This window comes from Cheilinus undulatus, linkage group 22 (genome assembly GCF_018320785.1).
Source record: "Cheilinus undulatus linkage group 22, ASM1832078v1, whole genome shotgun sequence".
NCBI lineage: Eukaryota > Metazoa > Chordata > Actinopteri > Labriformes > Labridae > Cheilinus > Cheilinus undulatus.
Window position 1 is genome coordinate 22,313,948 of NC_054886.1, and position 20,950 is coordinate 22,334,897.

The window sequence follows — 20,950 nt, forward strand, 5'->3', positions numbered from 1 at the left end:
CAGAAAAGAGCTGCTTCATTTTTAGGTTAACAATAGAAAATCTAATCTGCACTTGTTACCTTTGTATTTCAGCTTTATGACCTTTTCCAGCAGCTTGTTCACTTCTGTATAGATTTTATTTATTTATAAAGCCAGGAACACAAAAGGTATTTCATTAGCTGGCCATTAACGTCGTTTCCTCTCTTAATTCAGCAGCACATATTGCATTAAAGTAACAAGCTCTTGGAAACATTTAGCATGCATACTTGATTGTTTTTCCTAGAAATAACACTCCCCAGGAGAAATTTCTGCACTGTGCCTTTAAGTCAGAGTGAATTTTTCAAGGTTTTACGCTTAAAAGCTATAAGGACAAATGGGTCCCAGCATGTTTTTCTTCACTGACTCCTGCCCATGGCTGGCAAAATGCTCCAGCAGCTGTAACGGGGAAATCATTTGGAAACACTATTACTAATGCAGAGGAAATAAATAAAGCACAATGACATGTAAACGGCTCCAAGAGCAAAATACAAAGTGCAGTTGTGTGTGGGTCTGTGTGGGTCTGCCCTTGTCTCTTATTATCCACAGATTGAGACAAATAGAGGGGGATCTGCCCTTCGATCTAAACCTCCACACCATTTACCCCTGACATCACGGCCGACCTAGTGTGCGAGCGTTTGTGTGCGTGGTTCATTTAGCCTTTTAAGAGGTTTATGTCTAACTGCAGGCTGTGCTGGTCATGTCCTGATTTGTGTGACATTATTGTGCGTTTGTGTGTGCAATCATGCGATCGTGCCAATCTCGGTGTGAGTCTGTGCTCAATCATGCTCTCTGTCTTGTGCTGTGTGTTAGTTACAAATAGATTGTGTGAATGTATGCTCCGTGCGTGGGTGCGTGTTAAAGGAAGCGCTTGACACACTGGTGACCGTGTGTGGCATGTTTGTGAGTACAGGCGTTCACCGAGTGCATTTGTTGTTATGTGTTTCAGCGTTGCCTATATTTAGCACTGTGTCTCAAACTCATCATGACTCGTTTACAAACACACACAACAAATTTGTGCTCACTTGATGACAAAGCAGCCAAATGACGGATAAACAGAAGTGATCGAGAGGTGTGCTCTTTGTTCATTAAGCCGCCTTTTTCCTTCTACTGCTGACAAATAACTAAATTACATTGTTGCTGGACATGTTTTCTACTCATTCAAAGCTCAGTCTTCTGATTAAACACCACATTTTACTATCTGATTTTTTTTCTTATAGCTAACAGAACATGAAGAAAATCACTCCTTCAATATCTTCCTCTTGTGTTTGAAATGTGGCCAAGTAATATGTTATGCATTCTTTAAATAAGAAAAATACATTCAAAGCTTAAAGAATATATTTTTGCACACTGGATTAAAATGAGCAAGGTTGTTAAGGTTACAGGCGCCCTGTTGAGTCTTATGGAAATAAAAAAGAGCTAAGTTTGCATTCACTTCAACTTACTAAAACTTCTACAGATCACTGAGGTCAGAAAATATCAACAAAGACAACATTGTTAGATATTTTAAAAGACATATCATCTGATGGTTGAAGGCTAGAGGATCTAAAGGCGTAGATTTACAATGAATTTTGAACAAATGAGCATATTTCAAAGGGCCAAAATCTTACTACTATAGTTGATGGCATGCCTGTCTGTCTGTGTTGATTTGCATCCCACACTGTTGCTACAATTGTCCCCAGTACCTCTCAGAAGACTTCTTGGGTGTACGCATTCTAAATTGGTGCCATGAAAACGTCATAAAAATGTACAGATTTTCAATAAAATCCCAAAATGTCATCATTTAGGGACTTTTGTTATCAAGTGATTGTGGGATGTTATTGCATCTTAGTGACAACAGAGGGCGGTAGAGTAATATGCAAAGTGGGTGATTTTGTGGCAGAACTGAGACAGCCGGTGCAGGACTGTAACTTTAGTTATTTGTTGACAATAGTTTTGAGAGATCGTTTGATCTGTGGAAGAAATGAAGACAGGATGCAACGGAGGCTGCTGTCAGAGGACGGATCGACTTTTGAAAAAGCACTCAAGTTTACGTAAGCAATGCAGATGACAACTAGGAGCACTGAGGATTTACATGGCATGAAAAAACAGAGTGAATGGAACAGAGTGGCGGGGTTGGTGAACAAAGTCAGTGACACACGGACAAAGCCTCAGCCGGACATTAGAAAATGCTACAGATGCGGTGGAAAAATCCATCCGCCAAAGACTGCTGGTTTGCCAATGAAAAATGTGACAACTGTGGAAAAGTTGGACACATAAAACTTTCACTGTCACTCAGTTTGTGAAGAGGGCCTGATCTAGGCAGATTTATACATATGCCATATTCTATCCATTTCTTAATTTTTTTTTGTATCCATCTCCTGACTTTTACTTTCCAGTGACCTTTTCTCTGAATTGCTTGGCATGTTCTTTTATATGCATGGTGTAATGTAACCAGGAATACTGATAAACCAGTGACTGGACCTTCCAGACACAGTTGTCTTTATACTACAATCACTTGAGACACATTCCCTGCGCTCAGGTGATCCCCATTTTACTAATTTTGAGACTAGTATGCAGATAAATGCAGATAAAACAGAACATAAAACACATTAAACTGTTTACATGCTCTGGATGATTCAATTTTTTTTTCCAAAAAGCTTGGTCTTAATCTGATTTTTTAAAAGTCCAATAATGGCCTTTATCTGATCAAGAATATCTGATCATGTTGTTTAAATGACTGCTGAGTAATCAGTTGATGATCAGCTGCCTTTAATACTTCACACAGAGATGTTTCCTGTTTGTTGACATCACGTATGAGTTGACCATGGAACCAATTTGCAACCAAAAAACACTTCAGATGACTTCGGCCTGGGGTCAGTGGGCCGTCTCCCTTGCAACTGTTTTTACTTTGAGGGCTAATTTGGCCTGACCAAAGCAGTGCTGCTGTGCCCTCGCTCTGATTAACTGCTACATCTGAAAAAGAACTAAAAAGGATCCTTCCACTCTCTCTGCATCACTCAGTCCTGCAGAGAAAGACTTTCTCCTGGCTGATCCACTTTATTGCAACTGATCTGTTGTCAAAGGAAATGTTTTGGGGTACACAGGATCATTGGGATTTATATTCCAGTGAAACTGAATTAATTAAATCCGCATATAAACAGACTGTGAGTTTAATGTTCTGGATGCGTTCCTCATATGTAAACCAAAACTCAAGTGGTAATGAGATTTTCCCCTGACTGGTGAACTCACTTCATCCATCACCCAGCAGTAGGTCATGTTAGTTTATTTCATTCAGCAAGGTCACTCTGCCTGACGAGAGGACCGGGTGCCAAACCACTCGAGATTTGATTAATTGAGAATCAACGAGCCATAACAGAAAGCGCTGCAAATGCGCTACAATTGGGTAAAATGATATATCAAACCTCTCCTTGCTGGACCTTGCTTTGAGGGAGGTCTGGCATTGCTAGGTTGAAAATACACCAGGTAAATGAATGGAGTGACAATAAAGAGGGGTAAAAATAACTTTAAGAAAGAGGAATGGATATTGAATGAGAGGTTAATGCTTGAAGAGGAAGAAATAAATAAGCAGGAGAGGGGAATGAAGGTGGATCCATAAATAAGTGATGTGAAATGTTTTTTAACCCCTATATTTCTATGTTTCATCTCTTGCTTGTGATCATGTGACAAAATGGATCTTCATGTCAGGAAGTGAACTAATTCAAACATCCAATATCTCAGACGTTATGGGTTGTTCCAGAGCAGTGGGACATTGGCTCGCACCCACAGCGTATTTCCATTAAACGGTGATTTCCAGCAGCTATTGGCTCGATGTGGAAATTCAGCACTCGACCACCGTTTGAAGTCGTATCAGCTAAACTTGCTCCTATCGCCATGTTATCACTCCTTCCTCTAACCCCCTCTCTTCCTCACTTATCTCCCTGACGCCCCCCAGAGATCCTTGGCCGCTCCTCTCTTCTCTACCTCTCCCCCTTACATGTGGCCCCTCCTGCGCTCACTCCTTCTTAATCATCCTACTTTGCTCCTCCTGTCATCTGGTCTGACCCAGCGCTGCTCGAGGGGCTTAGAGCTTCGCTTCCACTCGTCATGCAGGACAACTTTTATCTCCCCTCTCATTCCATCCTCGTTTTCTTCTTCTATTCCCCTGACCCTCCAACAGTAGAGAGAGAAGTCCTCAGATCCTTATGTAAAATAAGTAATCCCACTGTTTAAAATATTCTGTAGAGAGCGTTATCGAAATTTGACTCAAGTAAAATTGAATTGACCTCAAAAGTGTACTTTAGGAATCAGAAGTGAAAGTATTTGATATGCAGAATGGATTGTAGAGAGGATTTCTTTAACCTTGGTCTAATGATGTGTACACTTACAAAATAGTCGACAGGCCAAGGGTGCAGTGAGGAGAATATGCAGGACTTACACTTATATAAAACTATTCTGATAAATATTTTCTTCTCTTTTTATGTGCACAACCAATAAACAATCATTTTTAAAGCTCCTGTGAGGAACGTAGGGAGTGTTGCCAATTGTTGATTTTCTTTTCTCCGGCATATACCAAGAACTGTGTCAGAAAGAGAAACTCAAACTACGATCTAATAAAAGACAAAGTTAGCCCTTAGAGAATCTCTGGTGAGGAAAATGTGAATAAATGCTTTTCCTGCCGCGTGCAGCTCATCACTTTGTTTAATACTGACCCTGTGGCAGCATTAGTTATCAAAAATAACTCAGTACATAGAAATGTTCCATCTTGATGCTGACGATTGTGGTTTGCTCTCACAGCTCATAAGAAAACATCAATGTCCATTTCAGTTCACTCATTACTGCTGTAAATGTTTACAACAACTTTAATGTGGTTCAATATGCATTGGAAAATAAACATGCACTCATAAAGGAACATCCATCCATCCATCAGGAATTTCCATCCATCCACCTATTCATGGAAACATCCATCCATCCATCCATCTATACATCGGAATTTCCATCTGTACATCTATTCATTGAATCCTGGATCCATCAGCACATCCATGTATCCATTTGAACATCCATCTATCCATCGAAATTTCTATTCATCCATCTATTCATTGAAACATCCATCCATCCATCCATCCATCCATCCATCCATCCATTCATTGAATCCTGGATCCATCAGAACGTCCATCCATCGGGACATCCATCCATCCATCCATTTATCCATTCATGCATCCATCGCCACATCCATAAATCCATCAGAACATCCATCCAGCCATCCATCAATTAATCCATCCATCCATCAATTGGCACATCCATGTTTCCATCGGAACATCTATCCATCCATCCCTCAGATCATCCATCCATCGGAACATCCATCCCTCCATCCATTCACTATGAAACTTTAAAACAAAACTACACTACAAAAATGCTGTAGTGAATTCAGTGTAGGACATGTAAATAATGTCATGTTCATGACCCTAACTTAACGTCTATCAAGATACGTGCCAAAGCACCTGAATCTTGGTACATATCGTGGCCTATTGTACTGTGGCCACTGTATCTGATACATAATGTGGTATCTGCACCATGATATGTTTCCTATGGTTTCCTCTGTATTGTGATATGAATCATATTGTGATCTCTGTATTTTGATATGTATCGTGGCCTCTGTATTGCAATATGTATCGTACCGTAGCTATATTGCGCTACGTATTGAGGCCTCTGTATTGTGATATGTATCGTATCATCTATATCGTGATACATATTTAACCGTGGCCTCTTTATCATGATATGTATTGTATCCTGCCCTTTGTATCGTGATACTTATGGTATCTTTGCTTCTGTATTGTGATACGTATCATATCATAAGGCTGGGGAAATACCCAGCCCTACTGCATATGTTACTAGAAAGAGGACAGACTTCCTTTTGAAAGGTTTGTAAGACTTTATCAAGTAAGAAATGTGAAAATTTACACGTTAACCTTTTAGTCTAAAGGTGGTCAGGTGGACAGCCACTTTGGAGCTCCTTTGAAAATTGTTGTGTTGATTTTGGTACCCCTTGTGAAGACAGCAGTGCATCTTATCCCTTGGTATCCCTCGATCTTGTCTTGTACTTGTGAGTGTGGTGTCTTTACCAACAATCAAAACAGAACGCTTATTCTTTTGAATCTTGCATCAAAACTATAGTTGGCACCTACCCCATGGTGGTGATTTTAGGTGTTAAAATTAAGCACATATAAGGTACTAGTGTTGAAGCTGATGGTCTTATTTTATTTGGTTGGTCTGTTTTATGACCTGTAAAAAACTCCTTATAGGATCTTTAGCAGCACTCTTGACTTTTTGATGGTATCCTTTAAATCCAGGTAATAAATTAAACATAAAGCTTTGATATGTTCTTTCAGTGTTCTAAGCACCATCTTTCCCTCTTTTCTCTCCACACTCTTCTTATTCCCTCTTGTCTTCCCACTTCCAACTCCCAAAGGATTCCATGTTTCTTCTCCTCTTTCCCTCCCCTCTACACCCCCCAATCCCTCCTGCTCTTCTTCATTCCTCTCTCTTATGCACTCTCTCTCACTCGCTCGCTCTCTCTCTCTCACTCTCACTCAGACCGATGCTTGCTGCTGCCAGAGACGGATCACAGTCGTCTCTCTTGCTTCCTCGCCAGGAATCATACACTCCCTCTTCTCCACCACCACAAGATAAGGACAAAGTAAGCCAAAAAAGAGAAAAAGGAAAAGGAATCAAGGAAGAGCCAGAGGATAAAGATGTAGATAAATGGAGAGAAGAAGTGACTGAGTAAAGGCAGCACAAGTGGAGGGGAAAAAAAAAGAAAAGACATCCAGCTTACTCCCTGCATTCTGTGACTTTCTCTTCCTCTCTCTCGTGCCTCTCTTTTGCTGCGTCCACTCCTTCATTCAGCACCTGTACTGTGGGATTAACATGACTTAAAATTCAATCAGCCTACAGCCTGACGGAAGAGCGACAGAGGAGGCAGACAGAGCGCTGCAGCTGTCGAGACCAAGCGAGGGGACGACCAGCGGGAGGAGAGAGAGAGGGGGGGATAGACAGTGAGAGATAGAGATAGAAAGAGAGAGAGAGAGAGAGAGAGAGAGAGAGAGAAAGAGAGGGAGGGATGGGTGTTTTTCCACGGAGCTGAGACAGAGAGCAAGCGGCAGAGACGGTGGGGATGTGACGGTTTCCACGGGTCGTGGGGGAATGATCCAGAAAACAAGGTTAGTAATTCTGGCTTTTCATCTAGCAGGGGGCAAGAAAGAGGAAAAGACGTGTATGATAAGGTTGAACGGAGCAGAGAGGGACTTGGAAAATGGAAAAAAAAAAAGGGACACTGTGCTTTTGAAGTCACTAAGTGAGCACCAGAGGAGGAGACTCAGATAAACAGCAGTGAAAAGAAATAAATCAGGGCTTCAATAGCAGTCAGGAAGGCAGAAAATAGGTAGAGAGAGGCTGAAGCTGCTGCACTAGTGTGCATGAACCCACTGAGGAACACACTTACAAAGAAACACACAAAGTGAGTCCACAGCTTTGGAGCCAGATAATGAGATTGTCTTCTTAAAAGGTGTTTGGAGTTTGATTGACAGGCCGAGGAGGAGGGGGTGACTTCTGAACTGTCTGACATTCATGGCGCTGATCAATAGCCGTGTTGTTTCATTAGGCGCTGTGTGTGTCTGTGTGTGTGTGAGGGAGAGAGAGATGCAGAGGCTGTGCGTGCTCGCCGGAGAGTATCACTGCATGACTGCTCGGTGGTTGTGTGTGGGGTGAGTGTGACAGTGTGTGGAAGCACGCCTGAGTGTGCTGCATGACTGTATGTGTGCAAGAAGGAGCCCGCTGAGAGGCGTTAAGAGGGTCTCAGAACTATCGATTCCCCCTGACTGACAGGTGAGAGGAAGGGAGGGAGGGAGGACGAAAAAATGAAGGGGTGGTGAGATGGGGAGACGGATGGAGGTAAAGTTGTTTCTCCTCTTTTGCAGGTTTTGTCTGCACCTCCCTCCAAGGTCATGAATAAGTGTCTAATTCAGTGAAGTGGATCACGCTGCACAGAGGCCCTGTGACACACCCTGGAAGTCCCTACAGGAAGATGAGAGGAGAGGAGGTGGAGAAACTGCAGGTGTGAAGAGTCAGATGAATAATCAAGAAGACTGGGATGTATGATTGAGGAGGGAGCGGTTAAAGAAGGCGGGAACTCCAGGATTCTTATTCTTAGTTAAGTGAAGTTGAATACAGCCATGAGGAAATCATATCACACTGCAATAAATAGGATTTCAAGCCAAGTGGATGCGTGGATTTCTTCTCAAAGTGAAGTCTCTTTTGGAATATCACACCAGGATTGGGCGAGTAATTCAGGATTTTCCACTTTTTCTTCATCTAAAGAACTCTAAGAGGATATTGCAGGATTGGGAGTTTCTGCGACTCTCTCTTCTACTTCTCTCTCCTCCCTATCGATGGGGGTTTCTGTAAGGGGGGAGTAGGACAGGTTACAGCACAATCACACAATCCCTCCTCCCCCTACTGCTCGCCCCGACACAAGGAGAAACACCTGGGGCGAGATCAGTGCCAAACACTCACACACAAACACACACACATATAAACCCGGATAACATGTGGAGCTGATTCGGATTATAGAGCCGCACAGACGGAAAAGGTAACGTCCATGCAGTCGCAAACACAAGCACGCATGCACATTGTTGTCATAAAGGTGGATCCACGCTTGCATGGTTAGCTCTCTTGTGCTGAATCATTGAGCACATCAATGCCGGACTGGGAACTCTGTGTTCTCTCACTCAGGCCTATAAATAATGAACAGATGTGCATTCATAACAACCAAAACACAAGAGGCAAATGTCAGAGTACACACAGAAGAAAAACACAAATCTCCCACATGGCACACAATTGTTTGCTTCTCTTTTCTTAGCCTTCTATTCTCAGGCCTCTTTTGCTCTACATTACTGCACTGCTATATCTCACTTTATGTGTGCGTGTGTCAGCCAGCTGTCCTGTATCAGATTACTCATAGGTGCGTCTGAGCTTTGCTTTCATCACCTAGCTTTTATGTAATCTCACCTGGCGTGTCGTGTGTGTTTCATTAGAGTGTGGATGCAGCGCTGAGAGTGTGGTGGTGGCAGCAGCAGCAGATCTAGTCTCTGTTCGCGTAGATTTGGCACACTGACACAGGAGATCAGACAGATTGAGTGGAAGTATGGGAGGATTGGAGGGTGATGGGAAAGACTGGAGGAGAGGGAGCACATGAGGGAAGGTAAAGAGATGTAGGTGAAGGTAGGGGGATAGGACAAAGTGATGGGCATTGCAGGGTAAGAGAGGTCAGATGGAAGGAATATAAGGAAGAGTGAAAAGCAGTGATTTACCTCTTTAAAGGATGATAGGAAGAAACACTGGGAAAGTAGGATGGATTTTAGATGAAAAGTGAAATGATATAGGGTTTTTTCCAAGAGGGAGGGATACACTAAGCTATAGTTCAACCATCTTGTCTCACCTGAACTTATTGTCTTAAAAAGCTTGAAAAACATCAACCCTGTAATGCACAGTCAAGCCTTGAGTATCATTTTTTTCAGGCTTTAACAGCATGTATGCTGCAGTAATGTCACTTCAATTTTAAAAAAGTTAAAAAAAATTATTCTATAAGAACAAAGCTTCAAAATATTCACATATTAACCAAAAAAGGCCTTGCACTTTTTAGTATTGGTTTTATTGTGCCATTATTCATAGCAGTTCCTGTCTGCAAAGACACACAGTCCTTTCAGACTGGCAGGACTCTGTGTTGGTTCTGGTTCCTGAACCTAATTTTTAAGTGGCCAGCGCGTAACCCGCAAACTGAAGAGTTGGTTCTCATCATTAACCAAAAAAATAGTTGGTTCCTCCTCACAAACGATGACATTATCGTGAAGACTATCAGAAAATAGAGAAAAAGCGGTCTGCTGAGGATCAAAATGTTTGGCTGCGATCTTGGTGTTGACAGAATTCCAGGTGAAGCTGGAGAGTAGTACAAAAAAGCAAGTTATACACCAAACTCACAGAAGAGATGGTGAAGGCTGGGTTCATCCGAACGCCTGACTAAATAATTAATTACTATGCGAGTAACGTGGAGGAGCCTCCAACATTGGATCCATTTAAACTGGCTTGTTTGCAAGAAGGCACCAAGGTTCTGAGACTCCAGAACAGAGCCAGAACCAGAACCATGTCTGTCTGAAAGCACTAACAGAGGGCCACATCATGGGCTCCCTGTCTCTCTTTCTCTCTGTTATAAGTTAAACAGGCCATCTCCACCAGGATTTACATAAGTGTGACACAGAGCTAACAACTGACTAAGCCTTTGTTTTACACAAACGTGTTCTCCCATCTCTTGAGGATGAAAAAGTGAAAAATAATCATTCTGTAAGAAAAAAAAACCTTCAAAGTGTTCATACACTTACTGAAAAAGTCCTTGTGCTTTTTTTGTATTGGTTGTATCTGTTCTGTTATTTAAAGTGGTTCCTGTCTGCAGTGACACAAAAGGCCACATCACAGGCTCTCCGTCTCTCTTGTTCTCTATTATGAGCCACTCAGGCCATCTCCACCAGGATCTGGGCAGTCATAGATGCGCAGTTTGACAAAGCATGACGCAACGACAGAGCAACCTGCCTTTGACTGTCACAGTCCATCACAAACAGTGTTGGCTAGTGTTACTTTCAAATGTAACCTGTCAGATTGCGGTGTTACCTACTCAGAAAAGTAACATGTTAGAGTACTTCTGTGTTAACAAATATAAAAACCCTTTATCCTCTCCTTCCACTTGTCTGTTGTCAAAATGTCATTTAACAATGGCACATCTGCCTTTGAATGTGTTGCACATAATGGCGATTATTCCACAGTGTAATGTTGTCCTCTCTGCTATCTCGCAAACCCAGTTAGCTAGCTATACTGGCACAGCTGTGTTTACCTTCCTTACCTTTTCGCTCCCTCTTTTTCAAGACCAGAGAAAGGAAATAGGGGATTTTACGTCCTGTGATTGATTACTTATGAAAAATTAACTAATAAGAGATTTCTTTAATTGTAAAACTAACATGTTACATTTCTTGTTACAACAAAAAAGTGATTCGATTACTCTAATGGAAAACTTTGTAAGGTGTAACCTCCAACTCTGGTCACAAAGCATTGTGGAATACAACATGGAGGTTAGCATGCGATGCTAGCTGCATAAATGCTTAAAAATTGATTAAAAATTGATGAAAAACCTCAATATCAGACATGCTGATATAGTTTTAATCTTTAAAGACCCTGGGAAGTCACCTAAGTTTCAGACTTGCTAGAAAAGTTTCTGTTATGGCTATGAAGGCATGGATAGTGTCATTAGAATGGCACAATAGCTAGCTGCAACAGAAGTCAACAAAATATTTTCATTTTTTACAAAAACATCCTTGCATATCTTCTTGTTAGCCTTGTTTGAGTCACTATTCAAAGCAGCTCCTGTCTGCAGTGACAAAGAGGGCCACATCACAGCCTCTATGTGCCTCTCTCTATCCATTATGAACTATTCAGGCCTTCTCCTCTTGGATAAATATGCACAGTTTGACAAAGCATAACATGACGACGCACTTCCATCCGACTGCCATTTGTTGCCGCAGCCCAGTCACAATGCATGGTGGGATACAAAACAGACAACATGGCAGACAGCATTAACTGCTTGAGGCAGAAACAATCGAACAATGCGATTAAAAAACAGATTTAAAAAACGTTCAATATCAGCGTTACTGGGGTGGATGTGATCTTAAAAGATCCTCGAAAGTCACCCAAGTTCCAGGCTTGCTAGTGAAGCCCCTGTCATACGGAGAAGGCCTTAAGTTGCTACTATTTATGGGTCAGAAGTGATTTAACTTTGAATAAACTGTGTCTCTTCTTGTCATATAAGACAACATCAGTCTCAGGGGGTTAAGTAAGGGCAAGAAATTCCATGGAGAAGAGACTTATATGATCAGAAAATAAGATATGATATATGATGACATGATATGGTTGTAAAAGAATGCTAGAAAGAGGCACAGCCAGGCTAAAATGATGAATTTTCAAGGATAAAAATAGAAAGAGTGGTGAGGAAGAATTAATTAGAAATGACAGATGGCCATCACAATGTGGCGTCCTATGCTTCCACCAATGGCTACAATTAGTCTTAAATGACCCCAAAATGTCTGGACAAGACTGCTACCACTAGTAATGAGCTATTTAGAGACAAAACTACAAGGGGAATATAGGATACCATGGGGCTTTTTCATGTAAAAAATACTCATTATGAGAATTCTATCTACGAGGAGCTTTAATTATCATGGAAACAAAAGAGATCCAGGTTGAAAACAATACAGCACACGTGAAGCTATTTTTACGAACAATGAGCTTTTTGATAAGTGTGAAAAGAGTCATCATTTGCTCTGTTGATCATTTACAGCCGTTTTGGCTCCACTTTGAACAGGGGCAGGGCTAATTCTGTAAAAATGAATCTTATTAACACTGAAACAAAAGAAGGCCTTTTGATATCCATTAACCAAATCCTCACTCTTTTACTGGCTTTAGTCGCTTTCTAATGACAGTCAGAAGACAACGGAGCAGGTAGGAGTTGTGTTTTTCACAAGAAGATTTTCTAAATCACGTTGTTAAGACTAAGCGGTGGTGGCTCTTTGTTTTCTGAGGGTGTGTGCCATTGTGAGGCTACGTTAAAGGGAGACGCGTGAACAGATGGGGCGCTCACTGTTCAAAGACAAAACCGTGCCAAAAAGAACAGACTGGCACGTGGGTGAAGGGAAAAAGGGGCAGCAAATGGACCACCTATTGAGAGATAATGCAATTAGTAGCGAAGCGAATGTGGCATTTTAGGGGTTAAAATCTAATCAAGTCCATTTGAAATGCTTAAAAGTGGGTGTTAGTCATAATAGAGGTAGGAAGTAGAAAACTTGCCTGGTTACAGTAGCTGAGCTATGATTGGCTGATGAATGTAGAGCAGCAGAAAAACAATGAGACTGACAAGAATGTAGAATGTGGAAGAAGTATTAGAATATAATGACCAATCCGATCGTCTGTTTCATTGACAAAAAAAGACCTGAAACAGATAAGGACAGACGGATAAAAACATCAAAGATGATGATGAATGAATTCAGTCAAGTCAGACATGAACAGTTTGAAACCCTGAAACAAGAGAGATGTCAATGTCAGATGGTGGCACTTGATGGATGAATGGATGAAAAATGGTGGAGGGAGAGGAGACAAAGCTTGTTGAAGAGGAGAAGGGAGGATCAAAGGAGGAGGCCGCTGTCAACAGTCAAGGAACCGAGCGGTAGATGATGGACGTAGAGGTAGAGACCGATAGAGCAGTAATTACAAGACTGACTGTTTTAGATAGGGAGAACACTCGCAGGATGGAGCGGGAGAGCGTAATGAAGAATGAAAAGGAGAATGATGACACTTGAGAGGTGGATGATAAGAGGGAGTGGGGATAAGGGAATAGAGGAATAACAATGTCGGAAAAGAAAAACTACACTAATAAAGCACTACAGAAGGAAAAAAAAAACAAACTGAGTGAAAGTTAAAAGGAAGAAAATGATGAAAGGGTGGAAAGAGAGAGTGTTACCGAGTGACTAAGAGGCTCCGCAGTCAGAGGTGGAGGCAGCAAGCGAGAGCGTAGTAGAGAAGTGAGCAGGGTGGAGGGATGAGAGTATGAGTAATTAAACTGTTGACAGTCTGTTTAGGCACAGCAGGCGCCCGATGAGCAGAACAAACTGTAACCAAGGCGACCGCTGGAGACTGGCACAAGGAGGGTTTGGGGAAGGGAGGGAAAATTTGAAAGAGATCACACAAGCTCAGAAAAAGTTTGGGCAATTTACCTGAAAGTGATAAATCTCACAAGTCTCAACAAATCTGTGAAAGCTTATCCAGAAATCTTAGTAGTTGTGATATGAATCAATAAAACTACTCACTTTATCATTGTACCTAAACTAAGAGGTTTAGTAATCACATTCAGCCCTGCAGACTCAACCAAAGTACCTTCTTGAAGTTATCTGGCTAACTTGCTAATCCTGCTTTGTGAAAACCCCCTCTGGAGATAAAGAAGAAGGAAAAGAAGCACAGATTTAAACACATTCACTAAACTTTGATGTTTTTAATGCCATCAGAAAAAAGTGACGCACCCCATCCTGTTAGAAATCACAACATTTCACAGCTTTATTCAAATCCTCATAGACACGTTGGTTGGCATTTATCAAACCAGGGCTTACTGATGAGCCGCTTTAATAATCTGGTGATTGTTTTTCTGATACGCTGACTTAATGTGTAATCACTTAAATGCCAAATCATAAAGTTATTTAGTTTAAGTGACATAAAACCCGGAAAAGCAGCAAATTGGAAAGGTTGGAAAAAGTGGACAAGGCTAATTTCATCCAAGTGAGTATGATCATGCCAGCTTAAAACAAGACAAATTCAGGTTGTAGACTTCAAGTTCCACTACTTGGTAATCTGATGCCACTTTTAAGTGGGTTTTCAAACTGTGGATACAATCCTGAAGGCAGGTGCAAAGGGTGAGAGCGGCCCATGCATACATGAATGCTGCATTAAGGGCTCTCAGACGTGTTATGATCCAGGATGCCTGATCCAATGAAAAACAAAGGTTTACCAAAATTCTTTACCTAATATGAGGTTGGAATTACTCTTTACTGAATGCAGAGCAAAGAGCAGTATGTATTATTAACAAGGATACTCATAAGAGGGGATAAACTGGAGAGCTTTCTGGGACCCACTGAAATTGGGGGTCCATGGAGGTCAGGTAAATCATGGTCCATGGTCCATCCAAGTTAATCTATGCAAACCAAATTTTTTCCAACCTGAATTATAACTACTCTTAAAGCAACAAAAAATAATTTTATTGCTGTAGTACAGCACATCTTTTTTCAAAAATTTAAACCCCTTTTCTCAAAAATAATTTTCTTGACATACATGGGTTAAAAGTGGCAATAGTTGGCAGAAGTAAGTGGTGAAAGAGTGGCAAAAAATGGGTCTAGAGTGGCAAAATTTGTCTAGGATTTTCAAAAATGGGAAATAGAACTGGTGAAAAACACTCAAAAATGTCTTAAAATGGGTTGTAAGTGGTAACAATGGGTTAAAAATGGCAAGACTGAGTGGTAAAAATGTGGGAAAGCAGTTAAAAGGGGAAAAAAGGGGTATAAATGGCAAAAATGGGTTCAAAATGACAGAAATTGGCTTAAATTAGTGGTTTATTATATATAAATTAGTGAAAAGTGGTTAAAGAGGAAAACAACTCAATTGTTAAAAACGGTAAGTCAGACCTCAGCGGTAAATGGATGTATTCAAAAGTCAGGATGCCAGAAAATGAAATGGAAGAAATTGAGGCAACTTTAATGGGATTTAAGTGGGGAAAAAAATGGTAAAAATAGGCCAAAAGTAGCAAAAAATGGGAAAGATGAGTAAAAAGTGGCAAAATTGGGCAACAAGCAGCAAAAATTGGGCAAAGAGTAGAAAAAATGGATGAAAGGGGCAAAAATTGGTTGAATATTGACAAATCAGGGCAAAAAGCAGTAATAAAGTGTTTGAATGGCTTAAAGAAATTGGCAAAAAAGTGGCAACAAATAAGGGCAAAAAGCTGTAAAAATTGGATAAAAATAGCATAAAAAAGGCAAAAAGCCAGAAAAATGGGTCAAAAGTGGCAAAAAAAAGAGGCATAAATCAGCCACAAGTAGCAAATAAAGTAGTGAAAATGGGGGTAAAGGGCAAACAGGGTTAAATTTGGTAATTAAGTGGCAAAAAATGCATGGAAAAAGTGGTGGAATGGCTTAAAAGGTTGCACTTATAAATTATTTCAACATCAGAATCCAATAATAGCTTCTCAAACTTTTCAGTTTTAAAATAAAAGAAAAGTTAGCCCGATTGCAAGCACCAGTGCTGCTCGATTGTCTCTACATGCCAGCCTTGTGATTGACTGGCAGCCAGTCCAGAGTGTACCCCAGACTCTGTCTTGCCAAATGACATCTGGGATTGGCTGAGCCCCCATCGACCTCAAACAGGAAAAGCAGCATAGATAATGGATTGATGGACGGTTGGATGGATAGTCACCACTTTGTTCAGTTTGGGTGGGACAGAAATTTTCCCCCTCAAAGACAGACTATGACAGAAAAAGTTTAAAAAACACTGATTTGAATAGTTTAAAGGCTCTGAAATCCAAGAGTAGATACTATTTTTCCCTCTTTTGCAGTTACACAGCTTGTTTCTGGAAGTTTTAAGGCCTTGCAGCTTCCACAGATGCCCTGCACCTCTCCGCATGTTGGTGGCACAAATCCAACAGCTGTAAAGCAGCATGTTAAACCAACCCTACTACAAACCCAGGTGTTAAGTCTACTTTACTATGCTCAACAGACTGCAGTAGGCTGTAGATGCTCAAGTGAATCATGGTGCAGAATCCAGCGTGGGTGATGACTGTCAGAAGAAAACTGGCTTGTACTTAGTTTGCAGCACATATAGTCTGAGTCTCACTGAGGGCTTGTATCAACAATGTTAAGCATTAGAATGTGAGACGATGTAATCAACAAACTCAAGGGAGACCGGTTTCCCCTGCAGGCTCATTGCAGAGCAATGTTGTTTCGCCTCCATTAGTGCCTCACATCAGGGGAAAAAAGCTCTTTGTGGTGAGTTACAGTGCAGAGTGGGATTCATTACGTTTGAGAGTGGCCTCTGTGATCAAACGTGCCTCATACAAACAAGTAATCAGTGACACTCCTCTGATCCCACATCTATCTCTAGGGTTCTGTTACGACTCACACTTCTGAGAAAATAAAATATACAACAAAGATGGGGAAACATGGTGGGATGGGTTCATGTTTGTGTGTCTGACTTACACTGACTGACTGGGCTACAGAAGGCTGATTGGATAACTGACCTCTTAGAATGGATTTCTCCTTAAAAGCTGCTGAATCATCAAACTAATACATGCACATACTTTACACACCTAGACATAAACATACACACGCATAAGCACTTTTCATCAAGTCGGGTTCTGTTGTTTAAGCAAATCAGTCAATACAAGGCCTTATTACTGCAGCTGAGGGGTTTCTGATCAGGCGGGAGATGATGCTAAGAATTGTTTGTTTGCTATTTTCTGTTGAACAGCTTAACAAGCACAGGTGCACACATATGCTGTCTGAAAGAGGGAGACAGATGAAGAGGACAGAGCAATAAGAAACACAGTGAGAGATAGACATAAGGGGGCAAAAGCCCGAGCTAGAGACACAGAAGGGTGAGATGAAGTGGAGATGGGGGGGGCTAAAAGGTAGAGGAGGGGTGGGATGGAAAAATGCAAGCACATAATGTTCAGGGTGACGGGCAGGTCAGTTATTTTGCAACACTTGTGATAGTGTCACTGCGCAGGCAAATTTTTGTAGGTGTAAGCATACTGCACTTAAGCTTTTGTATAAATGTAGGTTTGTGAGTGTGAGGGTGAGAATGTGCATTTTTCGGCATGGTGAAAATGTGGATTAGAAAGTGAATTTGAAGAGCTTCTCTTGGCTGACCCATCAATGACTGCAAGCACCAACACACACAGCCTCCTACAAGCATATAAGATTCACACAAAATCCTTAAGCTCTCAACTGCAGTTTCATGAGAGTGGACTCAGAAGCATGGAGAATTTTTTTTGGTCCCAAACTGCAGGCGACTGTGCTATCTAATGCAACAGGACAGGGACATGATTGCAAAGCATTAACTTTCTAATCAGACGTTGTTGGAACAGGTGGTGGGATGGACTCCAAACTCTTTCAGGTGGGACTGCCATAAAATGGGACCGGGTCCATTGCTGTTCCCCTCAAATGTCTGAAGTAATACAGACTTCTTAATTGACTTGGAGACTTCAGTTCATAAGATTAAACTTCACAAGATACTTGTGCTCTACAGATGGGATAAGCGCCCAGCAAATGAATCCCTAAACCCACTTAAAGTCTTATTATTTTCCTCCACAAGTCAACTGTGGTGACTGGTGGGCAGCAAGAAGCCAACACTTTGCTGGGGTTGTCAAGTGAAAACTTCCACTTCATCTGTGTTTCGTGCAATTAGTCCCATGACAGGCTGAACAGTGATCTCCAGCATCCCAGAGCCAACCCCTCCATGCTAACTCTCACCTCCCACCATGCCAACACAGAGACATTCTCTTTCTTCCCTTCCCCAAAACAGCATTACCACCTTCAAGAGACCCAGGCTTAGCAAGAAGCTAGGGGAAGTAGAGCTAGGATGAGGCTGACTGGTGCCAGCTCCCCTTTTACCTACGCTACCACAACTCCAACTCCAACTAGGGCTGCAAGCAGCAGAATAACTGGGTCAGTAGGGGGCACTATGATGGGATGTTTGCATGTGGGCGTGTTCAGTGTGATACTGTTGTCTTGCAAGAAAGAGCAGAATACATTTGGCACCATCAAAAACACCTTATTTTGAAACTGAGATGAAGCCAGTAAACTCCCTGTTGGGATTTAGGCAGGGCTCCAAGGCTTTCTTGTAGGTATGATGATAACCTACAGTATATGCAAACCAAAAATCATAAACCAAGGCTTTATTGTGTGCGGAGGCTGAATATTTAAAGCGAAATTTAAAAAAAAATCAGAGGTGGAAATGTTTGATTGCCAGAAGGGGGTGCTTCAACAAAGTCATGATATTAATGAATGAATGAATGTATTAAGGATCAACGCGTGATCATCCCTGTAAAGTCTGATGATAATTGACAAAAGCACTTAAAAGTTCTACGGAATTATTGTTTATTTTTGCTGCAAAAAATGTACAAAACAATAAGTTTAAGTTTAGGCTTTGGTCAAGGCCCTTCCCAATGGTGAAAACTCAGAAAGCACAACTTAAGATCTCCAGGTTATCTAGTATAAGCAAAAAAAATCTGGAGGCAATCAGTTAAAATCCCTGTAAGTAGTTCATCAAAATATGAAACTTATGAATCACCCCAAAAATGCCCAGATTTGAGACTTAGCTGTTTGTATTGCACTCCCTGTACATTTTAGAGGACAGCCCCAAGATACTTTTTAACATTAATAGTCTTTTTAATAAGACTACTATTCGTATCAACATCATGACACATGAAACACAAGAAATATCCGGGGAAAAAGGGGGGAAAATGTCTGCCTATGTAATGCATCACTAGTGTTCCCGGTATAATGACTTTATCATTTTTCTGTTTTTAAACCTTCTGTCTTCTACCAACTGGTAAGGGAAATAAATCACTCTTTAGTGATCAAATGCTTTGCTTTAGTAATTAACTGCCCACTGTTTGGTTTCCAAGTAATTTTTTAAAGCTTTTTCAAAACTAATGGGTCCCTACTGCGGCACTAAAATAGTACAAACATAGGTTAGTCGGCTACACAATGAGCTGAAACTTACTAAACATTCTGTAGAGCCAAGGGAAACTTCAAATCTTGGTCAGTTTCTCTGATATTCATAATTAAAACAGCCCATTTATCTTAAAACTGCTGATTATAGCCACTTAAAAACAATATTGCATGTAAAAAAAAAAGATGTTTGATTATATCTCCCATCATTTTAAGCTCAACATGGATTCTGCAGCAAAGGGCTTTCATGAGGCATAAACAAAGACTGTCAGCTATTAATTATAGGCTTTAATTGGCCCTCGTCTTAAACAATATTACTGTGCAATTTAATTAGATGCAACTGTGCTATTGCCATCTGGAATAAGGGAGCATCAAAACAGAGCAGTATTGAGCCGCCTCTCTGGCACTGATATGACAGCCATCCACCAATGAAAAATGATTCCTCTCCAAGTAAAAAGGCACCCTGGTATAGCACTGGAATGGAGCTGCCAGAGCTGTTTTCAGCACTTTATGTCTCTCATTTTCTCGGCTGCTCCTGTCATTTTGGCTGCTCAACTGCATCGGCCTGTAACGCTGTTACAGATGTATAGAATGAAACTGCTGCAATAGTTTACAAAGGAACTTTCCAAATAGATAATGCTGGGATGCCACTTTGCACTCAGAGTGGCACTGAAGCAATATAGGAAAAAAACAACCCAACCCCAAGAGATAGAATGCACAAACAAAATAGGCCTGTGCCTGTTTGTCCACAAAAGTGGACCCATACTGATACTGGAGCACTAGATAGAGGATAACGCTTACATTTCAAATGATAGCCCCATAACAGAGCATGTAAAGATTGCCTCTTGGCGTGATTTGTGCCAATGAAGTGCCAAAGAAAATCACTGTCACCCCTGTTGTTTGCCAATTCAATTTACCTCCCAGAAAATATAATCCCCAAGCTGTGCAGCCGAGCAGGCTTTCCAAAGTGAGGAAACAAAATTACAAAAGCTCAGCAAGGAGCAGGAGATTGGCTGCCACAGATATAACACAATTCTGTTACTGAATTGCTGAGGAAACTTTCAGAGCTGTTTGGTGGTATTACTGGTGGAATGGGCTTCCAAGCTGCAAAAACCTGGTTATCTTCTTGATAGCTGGATGGATATTAAACTTCAGCACATGTTTAATACAGACCTGATTTTGCTGTCATGATGAAAATCTGCCAATTTTCATAACAAGTCATAAACAAAACAATAAAAACTGATGTCTTGATTTGGCTAGTACGTCCTTGACCACCTGTGGTGCAAATATTTGGTGGAAAATGGATGGACAAATATTCCAAACGCACTTATATGATACTCAGCTCAACAAAAGTAACCTAAAGTCCCAAAGACATTCAAGATTACCCGAAGATGGGAACCTTGGGATATACAAGGTGTGACAATAAAGAAACAAGACTGTGGCAGCCACACCCATGACTCAATGTCAATTTGTGAACTGCTTATGTCACCATTATTCTCAACACCATTCTGACAGCAAACTGCTGTCACATTTTTCAAGCAACTGGAGGTGGTAAAAATATGAAGCAAGGAATCAAGTTGAAATTCCTGGTTGAG

General features: G+C 41.1%; 2 protein-coding genes across 6 annotated transcripts in view; one reads left to right on the forward strand and one right to left on the reverse strand.

Annotated features, from left to right (window-relative positions):
• LOC121504157 (pyruvate carboxylase, mitochondrial-like) overlaps positions 1–20,950 on the reverse strand; it is a 465,432-nt gene that overhangs the window by 123,698 nt on the left and 320,784 nt on the right. The window lies entirely within an intron of this gene.
• LOC121504158 (leucine-rich repeat and fibronectin type-III domain-containing protein 4-like) overlaps positions 6,722–20,950 on the forward strand; it is a 53,798-nt gene continuing 39,569 nt past the window's right edge. Inside the window, exons 1-2 of the mRNA XM_041778801.1 lie at positions 6,722–7,214; positions 7,971–8,641. The gene's annotated coding sequence lies outside the window, so the exon portion shown is untranslated. The remainder of the gene's footprint in view (positions 7,215–7,970; positions 8,642–20,950) is intronic.